The sequence below is a fragment of the Periplaneta americana genome, chromosome 15 (genome assembly GCF_040183065.1).
Source record: "Periplaneta americana isolate PAMFEO1 chromosome 15, P.americana_PAMFEO1_priV1, whole genome shotgun sequence".
Taxonomy (NCBI): Eukaryota; Metazoa; Arthropoda; class Insecta; order Blattodea; family Blattidae; genus Periplaneta; species Periplaneta americana.
The window spans coordinates 119,281,938-119,294,182 of record NC_091131.1 but is presented as its reverse complement, the minus strand read 5'-3'; the positions used below and the strand labels follow the sequence as shown (position 1 = coordinate 119,294,182).

The window sequence follows — 12,245 nt, the reverse complement described above, 5'->3', positions numbered from 1 at the left end:
TTCAACCTGAGTTCCTGATATGGAAAGCCAACTGGAACTTGCGAATACCATGACTTTATTTACTCCTGTTTCAAATATGGATACCACAGAACAAATTCAAGGGATTTATTTATTTATTTATTTATTTGTCTGTCTGTCTATTTATCGTTCTGTCTGTCTATTTATCTGTCTGTCTGTCTATTTATCTGTCTGTCTATTTATCTGTCTATCTATTTATTTCTTGTTATTATTATTATTATTATTATTATTATTATTATTATTATTATTATTATTATTTTGTTCTCTGTGAATATTATATTATCGTATTTTCAATCAGCCATGACCCCTGATGGTGGCCATTTAATACACTTAATACATACGTAAGCTGCAAAGCATTTACTATAAGACATTGACTTATCGTCTATATTTTGCACACGAACCAAGGACTCTGCATCCAAAAGTTCACACGCTAGCATACAATCTGCATCCTATCTGAGTAATAAAGTCACTGACTGTAATTTCCATTCGTGATCTGACACTAAAAACATTAATACACTCCATTGCAGAGTGATTTCTTACATGTACAGTTCGATACATTGCTGAAAGTGTATAAATATATAAATCTGCAGTCAAAATCTACATTACGGACTTGTAATGGCTGTTAGATATAGATACACGTTATCGCACTGAAGGTATAGATTTTGATATAATGGTTTGCGTGAACTATAAAGCCTACATTTAAAGAGAGACGAACACGATAGTAGTAGAGTATGCAATGGAACTGTATTATTAGTCTAGATTGGTGAAGAAATTTAGCGTAAATGAATCTATAGAGTTACCAAGTTCGGTTCTAAATTGGAGATATAATGAGTTATTAGATAAAGATTTAGCTTAAAATTACAATGAGTAGACTGAAAAATAAAAAATAAAAAAATCAGCAGGTCTGGATGGCATTCCAGTGAAATGCTGGAAAGAAATGAGTAAGAATGAGGAATGGCTAGTAATTATTTTAAGTATCTATACTAATAATAAATCTGTAGCCGAAATTTTTCTGGTAATTTTCGATTTTCCAAAAATAATTGGTCCTAACATATATAATTAACCACCCTGAAACCGAAAATCGCTTTTTTTTTTAATTTTTGTCTGTCTGTCTGTCTGTCTGTCTGTATGTATGTATGTTTGTTACCTTTTCACTCCATAATGGATGAACGGATTTCGATGAAAATTGGAATATAAATTATGTTCGTTGTAACTTAGATTTTAGGCTATATGGCATTAAAAATACATTATTTAAAAGGGAGGTTATAAGGCGGCCTGAATTAAATAAATCGAAATATCTCGCTTATTATTGATTTTTGTGAAAAATGTTACATAACAGACGTTTCTTTAAAAATAATTTGCGATAAGTTTTATTCCTTGAAATATTTTGATAGGACTGATATTTAATGAGATAAATGAGTTTTAAAATTAAAATAACTGCCATCTAAGGCCGTATAATGAAATAAAAAACAAATGACTCCGTCTATAAGGGGCCTTGGACAGTAACAATCGAAAGCTATGAAAGACAGCCTACAGAGAATGTTTCTGAGTTTGTATGAAGTAATATCGGAAGCTAAATTAACAATTTGTATAACTAATTATTATTTCACCATTGTAAAGTGTAGTTTCTCTAGATGGACATAATGTTATAATGTTATTACAGTAACTTCTGATATAATGTAATGTAATGTAATATAATATAATATAATATAATACAATACAATACAATACAATACAATACAATATAATATATGTAATGTAATATTATATAGGCCTAATATAATTTAAGTTATTTGAAGGGTTCAGAACCATAGTGGGTCAAACGCCATTTACTGAATACGTAGAAAACAAGGGTTAAAATTAAGTAGGAAACCTATAACAAGTAAAATAAAGTATACGCATTAAATCTAAATGATGTCATTGGTCATTAAACTATGGTTGCATGTAATAAAAATTAGAAACATGCTAAAGGAATTGTCATTGCTCCAATGAGTGGTCTCTGGACCAAAATGATCGCATTTTAATTATTTGGATGCAATTTAAATTAAGTAACATATTAAACGATTTATCCTTCTATCAAACACGAATGTTCCCTGGATCAAATGTCCTATTTTAATTATGTAATTACTTTATATTTATTTTTAACGGGCGCAGCGGAGCGCACGGGTACGGCTAGTATTTAATAAAATAAAGAAAAGGTTCAGGATTCCTGATTTATGGGCTTCGGAGATATTACTATCAATCTATAAAGGGAAGGTTAGTAAGAAAGAACCGAATAATTATAGGGGGATCTCACTCCTGTCGAGTCCAGGAAAAATTTATATACTTAGGACTGTTAGCAAGGAGTTTAAGACAGTGGTTGGGAAAGTACAACATTATTTCTGAATTTCAGAGTGGATTTAGAGAGAAGTGGAGAACAAGTGATAATATTTTGGTCATTAAGACGATTATAGATAAATATCTAAATTCTAAAAGAGGTTGTATATATTGGTGTTTTATTGACTTGGAAAAAGCATTCGATTCAATTAAAAGAGAGAAATTACGGTATAAAATTGAAAAAAATGGGATTAGCTCTTCATTTATAGAGAATATAAACGCGCTTTATAAAGGAGTAAGGTATAGAATTAAATTAGAAAATAGAAATGTGTCTAAAATGATTAACCAAACAAGAGGAGTGATCTCGAAGTTGTAATCTGAGCCCCTATTTATTCAATATATTTGAGTGATATTTTAGACAATATTGTAAATATAAATTCTCATATATAGTAGAATATATACCTATTCCAGGCCTACTCTTTGCAGACGATTGTACAATCGGCGCTTTTTCGGTGATGGGTCTGCAAAAAGCAATTGATGAACTTTAATAACTTCTGTAAAATTTGGGACCTAAAAATAAATTAAAAGAAGTCCAAAGTTTTGATTTGCAAAAAGGGGAATATTTGGAGTAGGAAAGAGAAATGGTCTGCGAATGGGATACCCATTAAATGCGTTTCCAGATTCATGTACCTAGGAGTAGTTATAGATAATAGAGGAAATTGGAAACTGCAAAATGAAACAGCGATACCCTACATAGATAGATATTTGATAGCCGTCCCAACCAGGGTTTAATAAGCGGCTTCCTAATCAATGCACTACAAGAACCAGACAAATGTTTAAATAAGTGGCCGAATTTGAGAGTGAAGGATTTTCTAAATATGTACAGGGCATTAATAGAATCGAAAATATTATATAACGTTGAAATATGGAGCAATAGAGAGACTAGTATAAATATCGATAAGTTAAGAGCTAAACTGTGCATAAAATTTCTAGATGTACCATGGAACGCGTCAAATGTGGCAGCGAGACTGGAGGTGGGAATGGATAGTAGTCTTAGGAATAATCCTGGAAAGGAAAATAAAATATTTAGGTAATATTATACTAAGGGATAATAGATCGATTTAAAAAAAAAGTATTATATTTCTAAATAAAACTGATCTAAAATCGAACTGGTTAAGGGAAAGGGAAATAATATTTTGTCAGGAGGGAGATGTGTTTTATTAAGGATTCAATTTATACTGGAAAAAGGAAAACGAAGTAACGTGTGTTAAGCTGTTATTCCAGAGAACACCTCAATTACACTAGTCACTTTTAGTATTACTTACATTATATTTTTCTTACAAGTCATACAATCTTAACGCTAATATTAACTTTAGCATTATGAACAAGATTTATGCTACTTGGTTGAATCAATAATGCCAGATATATTTTTGCTATTCTTTTTTTATCTCAGTTATTTAACGACGCTACATCAACTACGAGATTATTTAGCGTCGATGGGATTGGTGATAGTGAGATGATATTTAGCGAGATGAGGTCGAGGATTCGCCATAGATTACCTGGCATTTGCCTTACGGTTGGGGAAAACCTCGGAAAAAACAGGGTAAACAGCCCAAGCAGAAATCGAACCCGCGCTCGAGCGCAACTCAGGTTCGGCAGGCAAGCACCTTAACCGACAGAGCTACGCCGGTGGCTTTTTGCCCTCTTATCAGGCGTTGTAATATTTTGAAATGGACAGGAGTTTTCCTACGAGAGATACACAAAGAAAGGGCATTTTATTATATTACGAATCTTCTCCTCTTGCTCTCATAAGTCTTCCGCCGCTAACGTAATATGAATAGCAACAAATAGTGACTCGCTCGCCTGGAAAAGGTAATCGTATGGTGAACGTGTGACGCGGTGGATGGATCAGCAAAATTTCGAACATCCATCTAAGACAATACATAATGCCATGTAGATAGTGATGTCAAGCTCAAATGCCACCACAAAGCGTGAACTGCATTGCAAAAAGAACCGGTGCAGACATCGTGCTACAGGCGATGGGTTCAAACCGAGTTGAGTGGTAGAGATGGAGATACATATACCGAAAGTGTTCGATCTGTGTACAGTCTTGTAAAGAGAGAATAGCATCACCTTGATGCATGCTGAGCAAACTATCTCAAATAAATACTGTAATTTCTTTGTATTAGTGTTCAATTTTAAGCAGTATGAATCATGTATAATACACGTTAAAGAAATACAGGTTGTTAAAAAAAGTATCCAATATTTTAGGAGATGCTAGTATGCATCAAAACAAGAAAGAAAATATCTAATAAACATGGGTCCTACAACACATACTTTCTGAGATTTTGAACACTTGTTCATAGGAGGTGCTCAATGTGACGTCCATTCATGGCAATGCAATCCTCTGCCCTTCGGCGTAAGGAATCACGCACTCTTTGAAATTGACCTGGTTGTTCTTGATAACCAAAAGTCTAGGGGATTTAAATTTTAGGAACGAGCAGGCCAAGTTGTGAGGCCTCCCCAATCAATCAGGGGTCCTGAAATGTGAACGTCAGGTGTTCACGCTCATTGCGGAAAAAATGTGCTGGTGTGCCATCACGCGTGAACCACATTTGTAATCCTTGCTGACATGGCACATACTCCAGCAAGGTAGACAATACATTAATTAGAAAGTCCTGATAACGAGCCCCAGTTAATCTCTGTGGTAGCACGTATGGCCCTTTATCGCAGGGGTCGTCAGCACAGGGCACTCTGGGGCTAGCGTCTCTTACCCGCTGAAAACGCAGTGCACCATGGTGCACTCCGTAGCTGCTAGCGGGATGCTCTCTATCTCTCCCTATTGTACGACGGTGCACACGGGACAGCACCGCGTACCCTTTGCACATTTCAGCGAGTGCTGACGACCACTGATCTATCGCCAAGAACGCCTGCCCATACGTTGATTGAGAATAAGTGCTGATGCCTTGTTTCTTCACGTGCATAGGAATTTTCATCAGCCCACACATGCTGATTACGATAATTCACAACACCATCTCTGCTGAACTCTGCTCATATCCGCAACCAAACTTTTGTTTTCAGTATTCCTTACGACATATTAGTATTCCATGCCAGGGGTGTCAACTACGGTATGGTTATCTGGTAGCCTGCTGTAATGTAGGGCAGAAAAATGCCTTTCCATAAATGGACGTCACATTGAGCACCTCCTATGAAGTGTTCAGATCTCAGAAAGTATGTGTTGTAGGACCCATGTTTATTAGACTTTTTTTTTTCTTGTCTTGATGCATAATATCACCTCCTAAAATATTGGATACTTTTTTTTAACATCTGTATATTCGTGTGGGGACGTCTGTCATAATGGTAACATTTTCATCTGTTACTAACCGTAATTAACATACAAAATCTCAACATTTTATGTGACGTAATTTCGTGTTCCTCTGTGCTACTACAAGGTAGTGTCTGAATAGAGTGGTCAGAGCTTCGGCCTGTCACGCAAGCGGTCCTGGTTCGAGTCCCGGTGAGGCTGGTTTTTTTCATTTGGAAAATCCATAGTGGCACTTGTGGCGGACGTCGCAGTGGGGTTTTTTTCTGTGTTCTCCCGTTTCCCACGTAAGGCTTCAACGTATTTTGTCCTGTCTCCATTCTGTTACCATTCTATAGCATTCCCCGAACGCCGTCTGGCGACGCAAAGTATAGATAAAGCCTTGGTTTTTCTGAGTGGTTTCTATAAAGTTGCGAGATGCGAAGTTTCCGCACCTCGCAACCATAGAAACCACTAACCATCTCTCGTGTAGTCCGCATTTGTGTGAGGCGGGCTTCGCAACTCGCACGTCGCATACGTTGGTTCAGAAAAACCAAGGCTTAAGGGTAACGAGAAGGGGCTGGTCTAGGAACGAGTGGGGTTGCGTGCTCGAAACCTGAATACGCAATTAACTTTAGTGTAGTTACTAGTGTCCTGCAATGTTCGAACATGGTAGAAGCAGCTAGGACATTACAAAATTCGTCTTATTTCATATGAAAAACTAATCGCAAGATCTGTGCTAAAATCCTTCAGCGGTTAATATATGACAGGGTGGAAGTGGTGGACAGCGAATATTTTTATAACAAGGTGGAATAAACACGACAGGCCTCTTCATGCAGAGCGATCATCGGCGAATATAGAATTTCACCATACTCGACAAACATAGAGCCTGTAATGCACGAAACTAACAGTTACCTGGTTGAGAATGCTCCTAGCTCGAGGGTAAGCGAAATATGAGTAGATCTAATGTTAGTCGTAGTACTCTATTCCCAAATACAATACAAGACTAGACACTACTCCAAATTGTTGTTTATCTTAATAATAAAAAAGGTAAAGGTATCCCCGTAACATGCCATGAAGGCACTTGGGGGGCATGGAGGTAGAGCCCCAATCTTTCCATGACCTCGGCACTAGAATGAGGTGGTGTGGTCGGCACCACGCTCTGACCGCCTTTTACCCCCAGGAAAGACCCGGTACTCAATTTTATAGGAGGCTGAGTAAACCTCAGGGCCGTTCTGAAAGTTTGGTAACGAGAAAAAATCCTGTCACCACCTGGGATCGAACCCCGGACCTTCCAGTCCGTAGCCAGCTGCTCTACCAACTGAGCTACCCGGCCGCCGTTTATCTTAATAATAATAATAATAATAATAATAATAATAATAATAATAAGTAATAAATGACAAGACATTGCTTTATTACCAAAAAATATTTCTTTGACATACTAATGCACAATTAATTATTAATTTCACTTATTATACTTTTTAAGTTTGAACAATTTACTGTCTCTTACAAATATGTCTTGTAATTATTGGAATTGTGAAACTTAGAACACTTATTTTACTTAATAATCTGAATACTTATTGTATTTAAAAAAATACAAATTGCCTAGTTGACGTATATAAAAACGACTTCAACTTGGTTCGTTCTTCATGAAATGATCTATTTTCCGTGTGGTGTTTTGTCTCGTAATGTCTTTTCATTTTGTACTCTATATAATTAAACATTTTTTACACAATAAACATTTATATTTGCAGCATTCTACGTAAGAATAGATTCTAAATACTGAGTGAGTGAGGAAGCTAAAACTTGAATGTTGCACTGCTACGCTCCGGTTACTGAGAGAGCGTGTTGTGAGTGGTTTATTGCGAAATGGTATTTACTTGTAAACAATTACGGCATCATTTATTCATCCAGATTAAACAAGGAGATTCTGAAACTATCCGGCTTCTTGTTCCAAATATTTTCTGGCACCTGCTTAGGGAATGCTGTATCACTCGCTGCAGTTCCCTTTTGAGAAATTGAAGCGATGTTTTCCCGGGTGCTATATTCTTGTAATGCCCTAAAGCACTGAGTTTCATGTTTTCCTCTTTCAACTTGAATTTTTATGAAGCACCTTTGTTCGTACCTTCAAGGCTGTATTTGTTTACTGCAAATCAGAAACAGCCACTGTATTTACAAAATATGGCTACTTCGAGATTTTCAATATTGCAAATTTATGAAACAATCGCTGCTCTATTACGTAGTACAAGATTTCAATGGTCACCGCTAGCAGCACTGATTTACAGCATTGTCACCATTACTTGTGGAATGCCCTAGTATTAAAAGGTACCGGTAGCCTATAAAGATTGTAACGACTGTAACGTTAACACAAAATGTCGATATTGTGTGTCACTTTTGAGTGCACAAACCACAGATTTTAAACCTATCGAGATCCCTAACTTCGCATCTAAAAGTGAGGTCGAAGCCGCCATTTTTGAAGTGGGCAAGAACCTGATTGGCGCCCGCCACAGACTTCAGTTACATCGTCGGCTTAGAGTGTAAACCTGCTAACCGCCAACAAGAAAATTTTACAAGGGAAGAAAAAACAAAGTTTAAATTAATTCTGAAACTTTAGGACCAAATCCAAAGTACAGGTAGCATTTTATATTGTACTCTGGATTTGGTCCTAAAGTTTCAGAGTTAATTTAAACTTTGTTTTTTCTTCCCTTGTAAAATTTTCTTGTTGGCGGTTAGCAGGTTTACACTCTAAGCCGACGATATGATATACAGATGTGCAGTTTTCATATTCAGTGTGACGTTAACATAAAATGCCAATGTTATGTGCTGCTTTTGGTTGCACAAACAGATATTACGTATACGTTCTTGCCCGCTCGACAGATGGCGGAACAGCTCATCCACGGTCTCAGTCCCTAGAACATCCGAAAAAGCGATCTATATAGATTTGAAATCTGTGCACACAGATCATGACGAACTGCGGTTCTTAGTGTGTGGTGTTTAAGTTCAAGGTTAAGATTAATCACGACCGACTCTTTAATTTTATACTATAGCAGACTAATATTAGTTTTTCGACACACTCAGTGATGTTATTGCCAAGCAATTAATGACTCATTAAATGTTCGCACAGCTTGTACTTCCACTGTATGACGCACAAAGGACGCATGAAGCATTAGCCAACACTTAACTGTCCACATTAACACTCATCAACCAAGAGGATATCTATTGTTTCTCATAAGGTAACCTTGGAGAAGTCAATTTATGAGATCCGGAATTTGAAAGTTCAACATTAGTATCCTATCAGTAAGCAAGTGTTGTAGGAGTTACGTTGTGCGGAGAATGATCGAGAGTAATTTTGTCTTATCGAGGATCATTCGCCTGAAGCTGATTTTGTAGGACTTATCAAATATTTCACAGTGTTGGATTGTAATTAGTCTATTTAATAATATAATAATAATAATAATAATAATAATAATAATAATAATAATAATAATAATAATGGCTTTATTTAACGTGGCAGAGTTAATGCCTTAAGGCCTTCTCTTCCACTCAACCAGAATTAAAACTTGCTCATATAGTTGAACATAAAACTGGATCAGAATTAAGTAATTACATACTGATACAATTTAGGTACATAATGAGAACAAAAGAGGTAGTTACATAAAAATTTACCTCATAAAATACATAGTGGAATACATATTAATGTTGTTAGAATCAAATACGAATCACATAAAAACAGAAGCCGATAATTCAATAAAGAATGTACACAGTAGAAATAAAAATAAACACATTAGTATATCTATCTATATATATATATATATATATATATATATATATATATATATATATATATATGTATATATATGTATATATATATATATATATATATATATATATATATATATATTAGTATTAGATTACAATTAAGTAGGATTTACATCATTAAACCAGAAACCGACAATTGAATAAAGTGTACACAAAAAATAGATTAATAATAAAAAAACAGCACAGTGGGATACATATTGGCGTTAAGTGATAAATAAACAAGATTTACATGATTACACAATAAAAATAAGAAACAAAATAAATAAATAAATAAAAATAAATAAATACAGTGGAACACATTCCATTAAATATTTGCAACGCGTTAGGTCTGACAAGTCATCCTAAGATATTTTTCTAATTTACATTTAAAGGAAATTAAAGTTCGGCAGCCCTTCACTTCAGGCTGCAGAGAATTCCAGTGACGAGAAGTAGCAACAGTGAAAGATGAAGAATAAAGAGATGATGTGTGGAGTGGTATTTCTAGCGTGTTGTCATATTGTGACCGAGTATTTAAGTTATGATACTGAGAAAGACTGTGGAATCGGACAGATAAGTAAGAGGGAGTAGAGGTGTGCAAAATTCGGTATAAGAGAGAAAGGGAATGTAACTTTCTCCTCTCATTTAACCTGAGCCACAATAATTTATCGAAAGAAGGAGAAAAGATATTTTATTAAAAGACTATAAACTATTTTGAGAAAGGGATAATGGTATGACGATACGGGAACAATGATAGACTGAAATTGTAGGAAGAAAATGAGACTTCACAGTAGGATGGAGTGAATCTATACAAGGAATTGTTTTTAATCTGTTTTCTATATGTAATAGTTGCAAAAATCTGTATTTTCACTTAACTTAGGAATGTGAAAAATATGGAATTTCTATATTTAATTTTTGAGGTGCCCCAAGGGCTTTGAAGTTTCTTAAAATTATAATTTTTTTGTTTCTTTCTATATTTATTCTATTATTTTGTTTTTCATTACATAGCTAATGAATTGCTGTAAAATCACGTATTTAAACTTTATTTGGAAGACTCTAAATTGGGCTTGCAGTATACAGTATTTTTGAGGAGATCCAAAGGGATAAAATATATAGTATTTTACATAAAATATGACAAAAATTCCATTTCAGCCCATTTATTTTTTTTAGTTAGAATTTATTATTGTTTTCTTTTTCAATTCTTTCTGAGTGGTAACTAAATCAACAGGTCCAATTATCAGCCTTCTTTCTGTTCTTTCCTCTAGTAGAACAATTTTTTCTTGTTCTTGTTATCACAATTGGGCCTATAGTATTAATTTCTTTCTTTTTTTTCATTTGCAACTGCATATACAGTATGAAATAGTTTGTTTGCTTCTTCTTTGAATTTTGCAATGTCATTTTAGTTGTCGTCACTATGTCGTTTCTTACAAGGCTTCATTAAGTTTGTGTATTGATCATGGTAAGCACGAATCAGTTGCAATATTCTTGTATGACTGACTTTCGGAATTTATGCCTTTACCTGAATTTCCTTAACTTTGATAGAAACTCTTCCTGAAATCTCTCCAACAGTAGATTCTTTTGATTTGAAGTCAGATTTTAATTCATTTTTGACCCATAGATAATAATTCATTACGTTCAGCCCCTCTGGCATTACGAATACAGCGTAGAAGGTTAGATTTCTTGTATTAATATTAGAGATATTCTGATTTAAATACCCTGCAACATAAGAAGAATGAATTTCCATTAATTTTATTAACTTATATTAATTACATCATACCTAAGAGTTTTGTGATTATTCCCAATTTTCTTATAAATTGAGGTTTCTGTGACACTTCAAAATTAAACAACAGGGGACCAAAAATAAGCAGAGTCTTTTAACATGTATTTTTTTTACATGTTCCTGGTATCCTTTTCAGATGAAATCACTGGAGAATGTTCTCTCGCTAAAAAATCTGAACCTCAAAATTTTGTGAAAATTTCAAAATTTGATTGATGCTCTTGGGGCACCTCTAAATATTAATCTAGAGGAAATATATTTTGCATTGTTCTTTATGATAGCACACCACAACTTTTCCCTGGTATTACATTTTGATTCTATAAACTTCATATTTTCACTCCACCCTACTCCACAACTGATTTTTACACTATAAGCCTCGAATAACGCTTTACAGATGGAATCCCTGCCACTTTATGGGAAACTATAAATCGTTAAAACGTAATTTTGTTCAGATTTCCCATATTTCGTCAATAATCTCATTCCTCCACTTCTTATGCATCAAGGGAGCAGTAGATGATGGTACATGCCAGAAATCTGAGATACATCTGTATTCGAGTACCGTAAAGAAAATTAGTTTTATATCTCCCAAACATTATGGACATGGAGCACAGTTAATCGATAGAGTTTGTGAACCAGCCTTCATTCCAAAAAGTCGCGACTCGGCCAGCTGGCAACCTTTCAACAAAGGTATCCGTGTTCGATAGTAGCAATTTCTCTCAGATTAATTATGGTTGCAACAAAGTGTGAAGTCTGACTATCTTTGGAGTGGAGTGCTTGGACTTGCTTTCCTGTTTTTATTCTGCCATTACTGAGTTAGATATTTTACTTTTTGTCTCTCAGTAGGATTCGTAGTTTAAAAAGGAGTTAAACAATTTGTGATAAATAAAGACTGTCTTGAGCCCTATTTTAAGCACATTTTCGTATCTACATCAACCTACCATTTGCGCATAGGCCTATGTAAAGTCATCTTCGGTGATCTAGCGCGGATACAAACTCATCAAGGGCGATCAAATCTTTAGCATGAAATATAAGTAAAGC

General features: G+C 34.9%; 1 protein-coding gene across 1 annotated transcript in view; it reads left to right on the top strand.

Annotated features, from left to right (window-relative positions):
- LOC138715294 (uncharacterized) overlaps nt 1-12,245 on the top strand; it is a 676,115-nt gene that overhangs the window by 250,870 nt on the left and 413,000 nt on the right. The gene's annotated exons all lie outside the window — the stretch shown is intronic.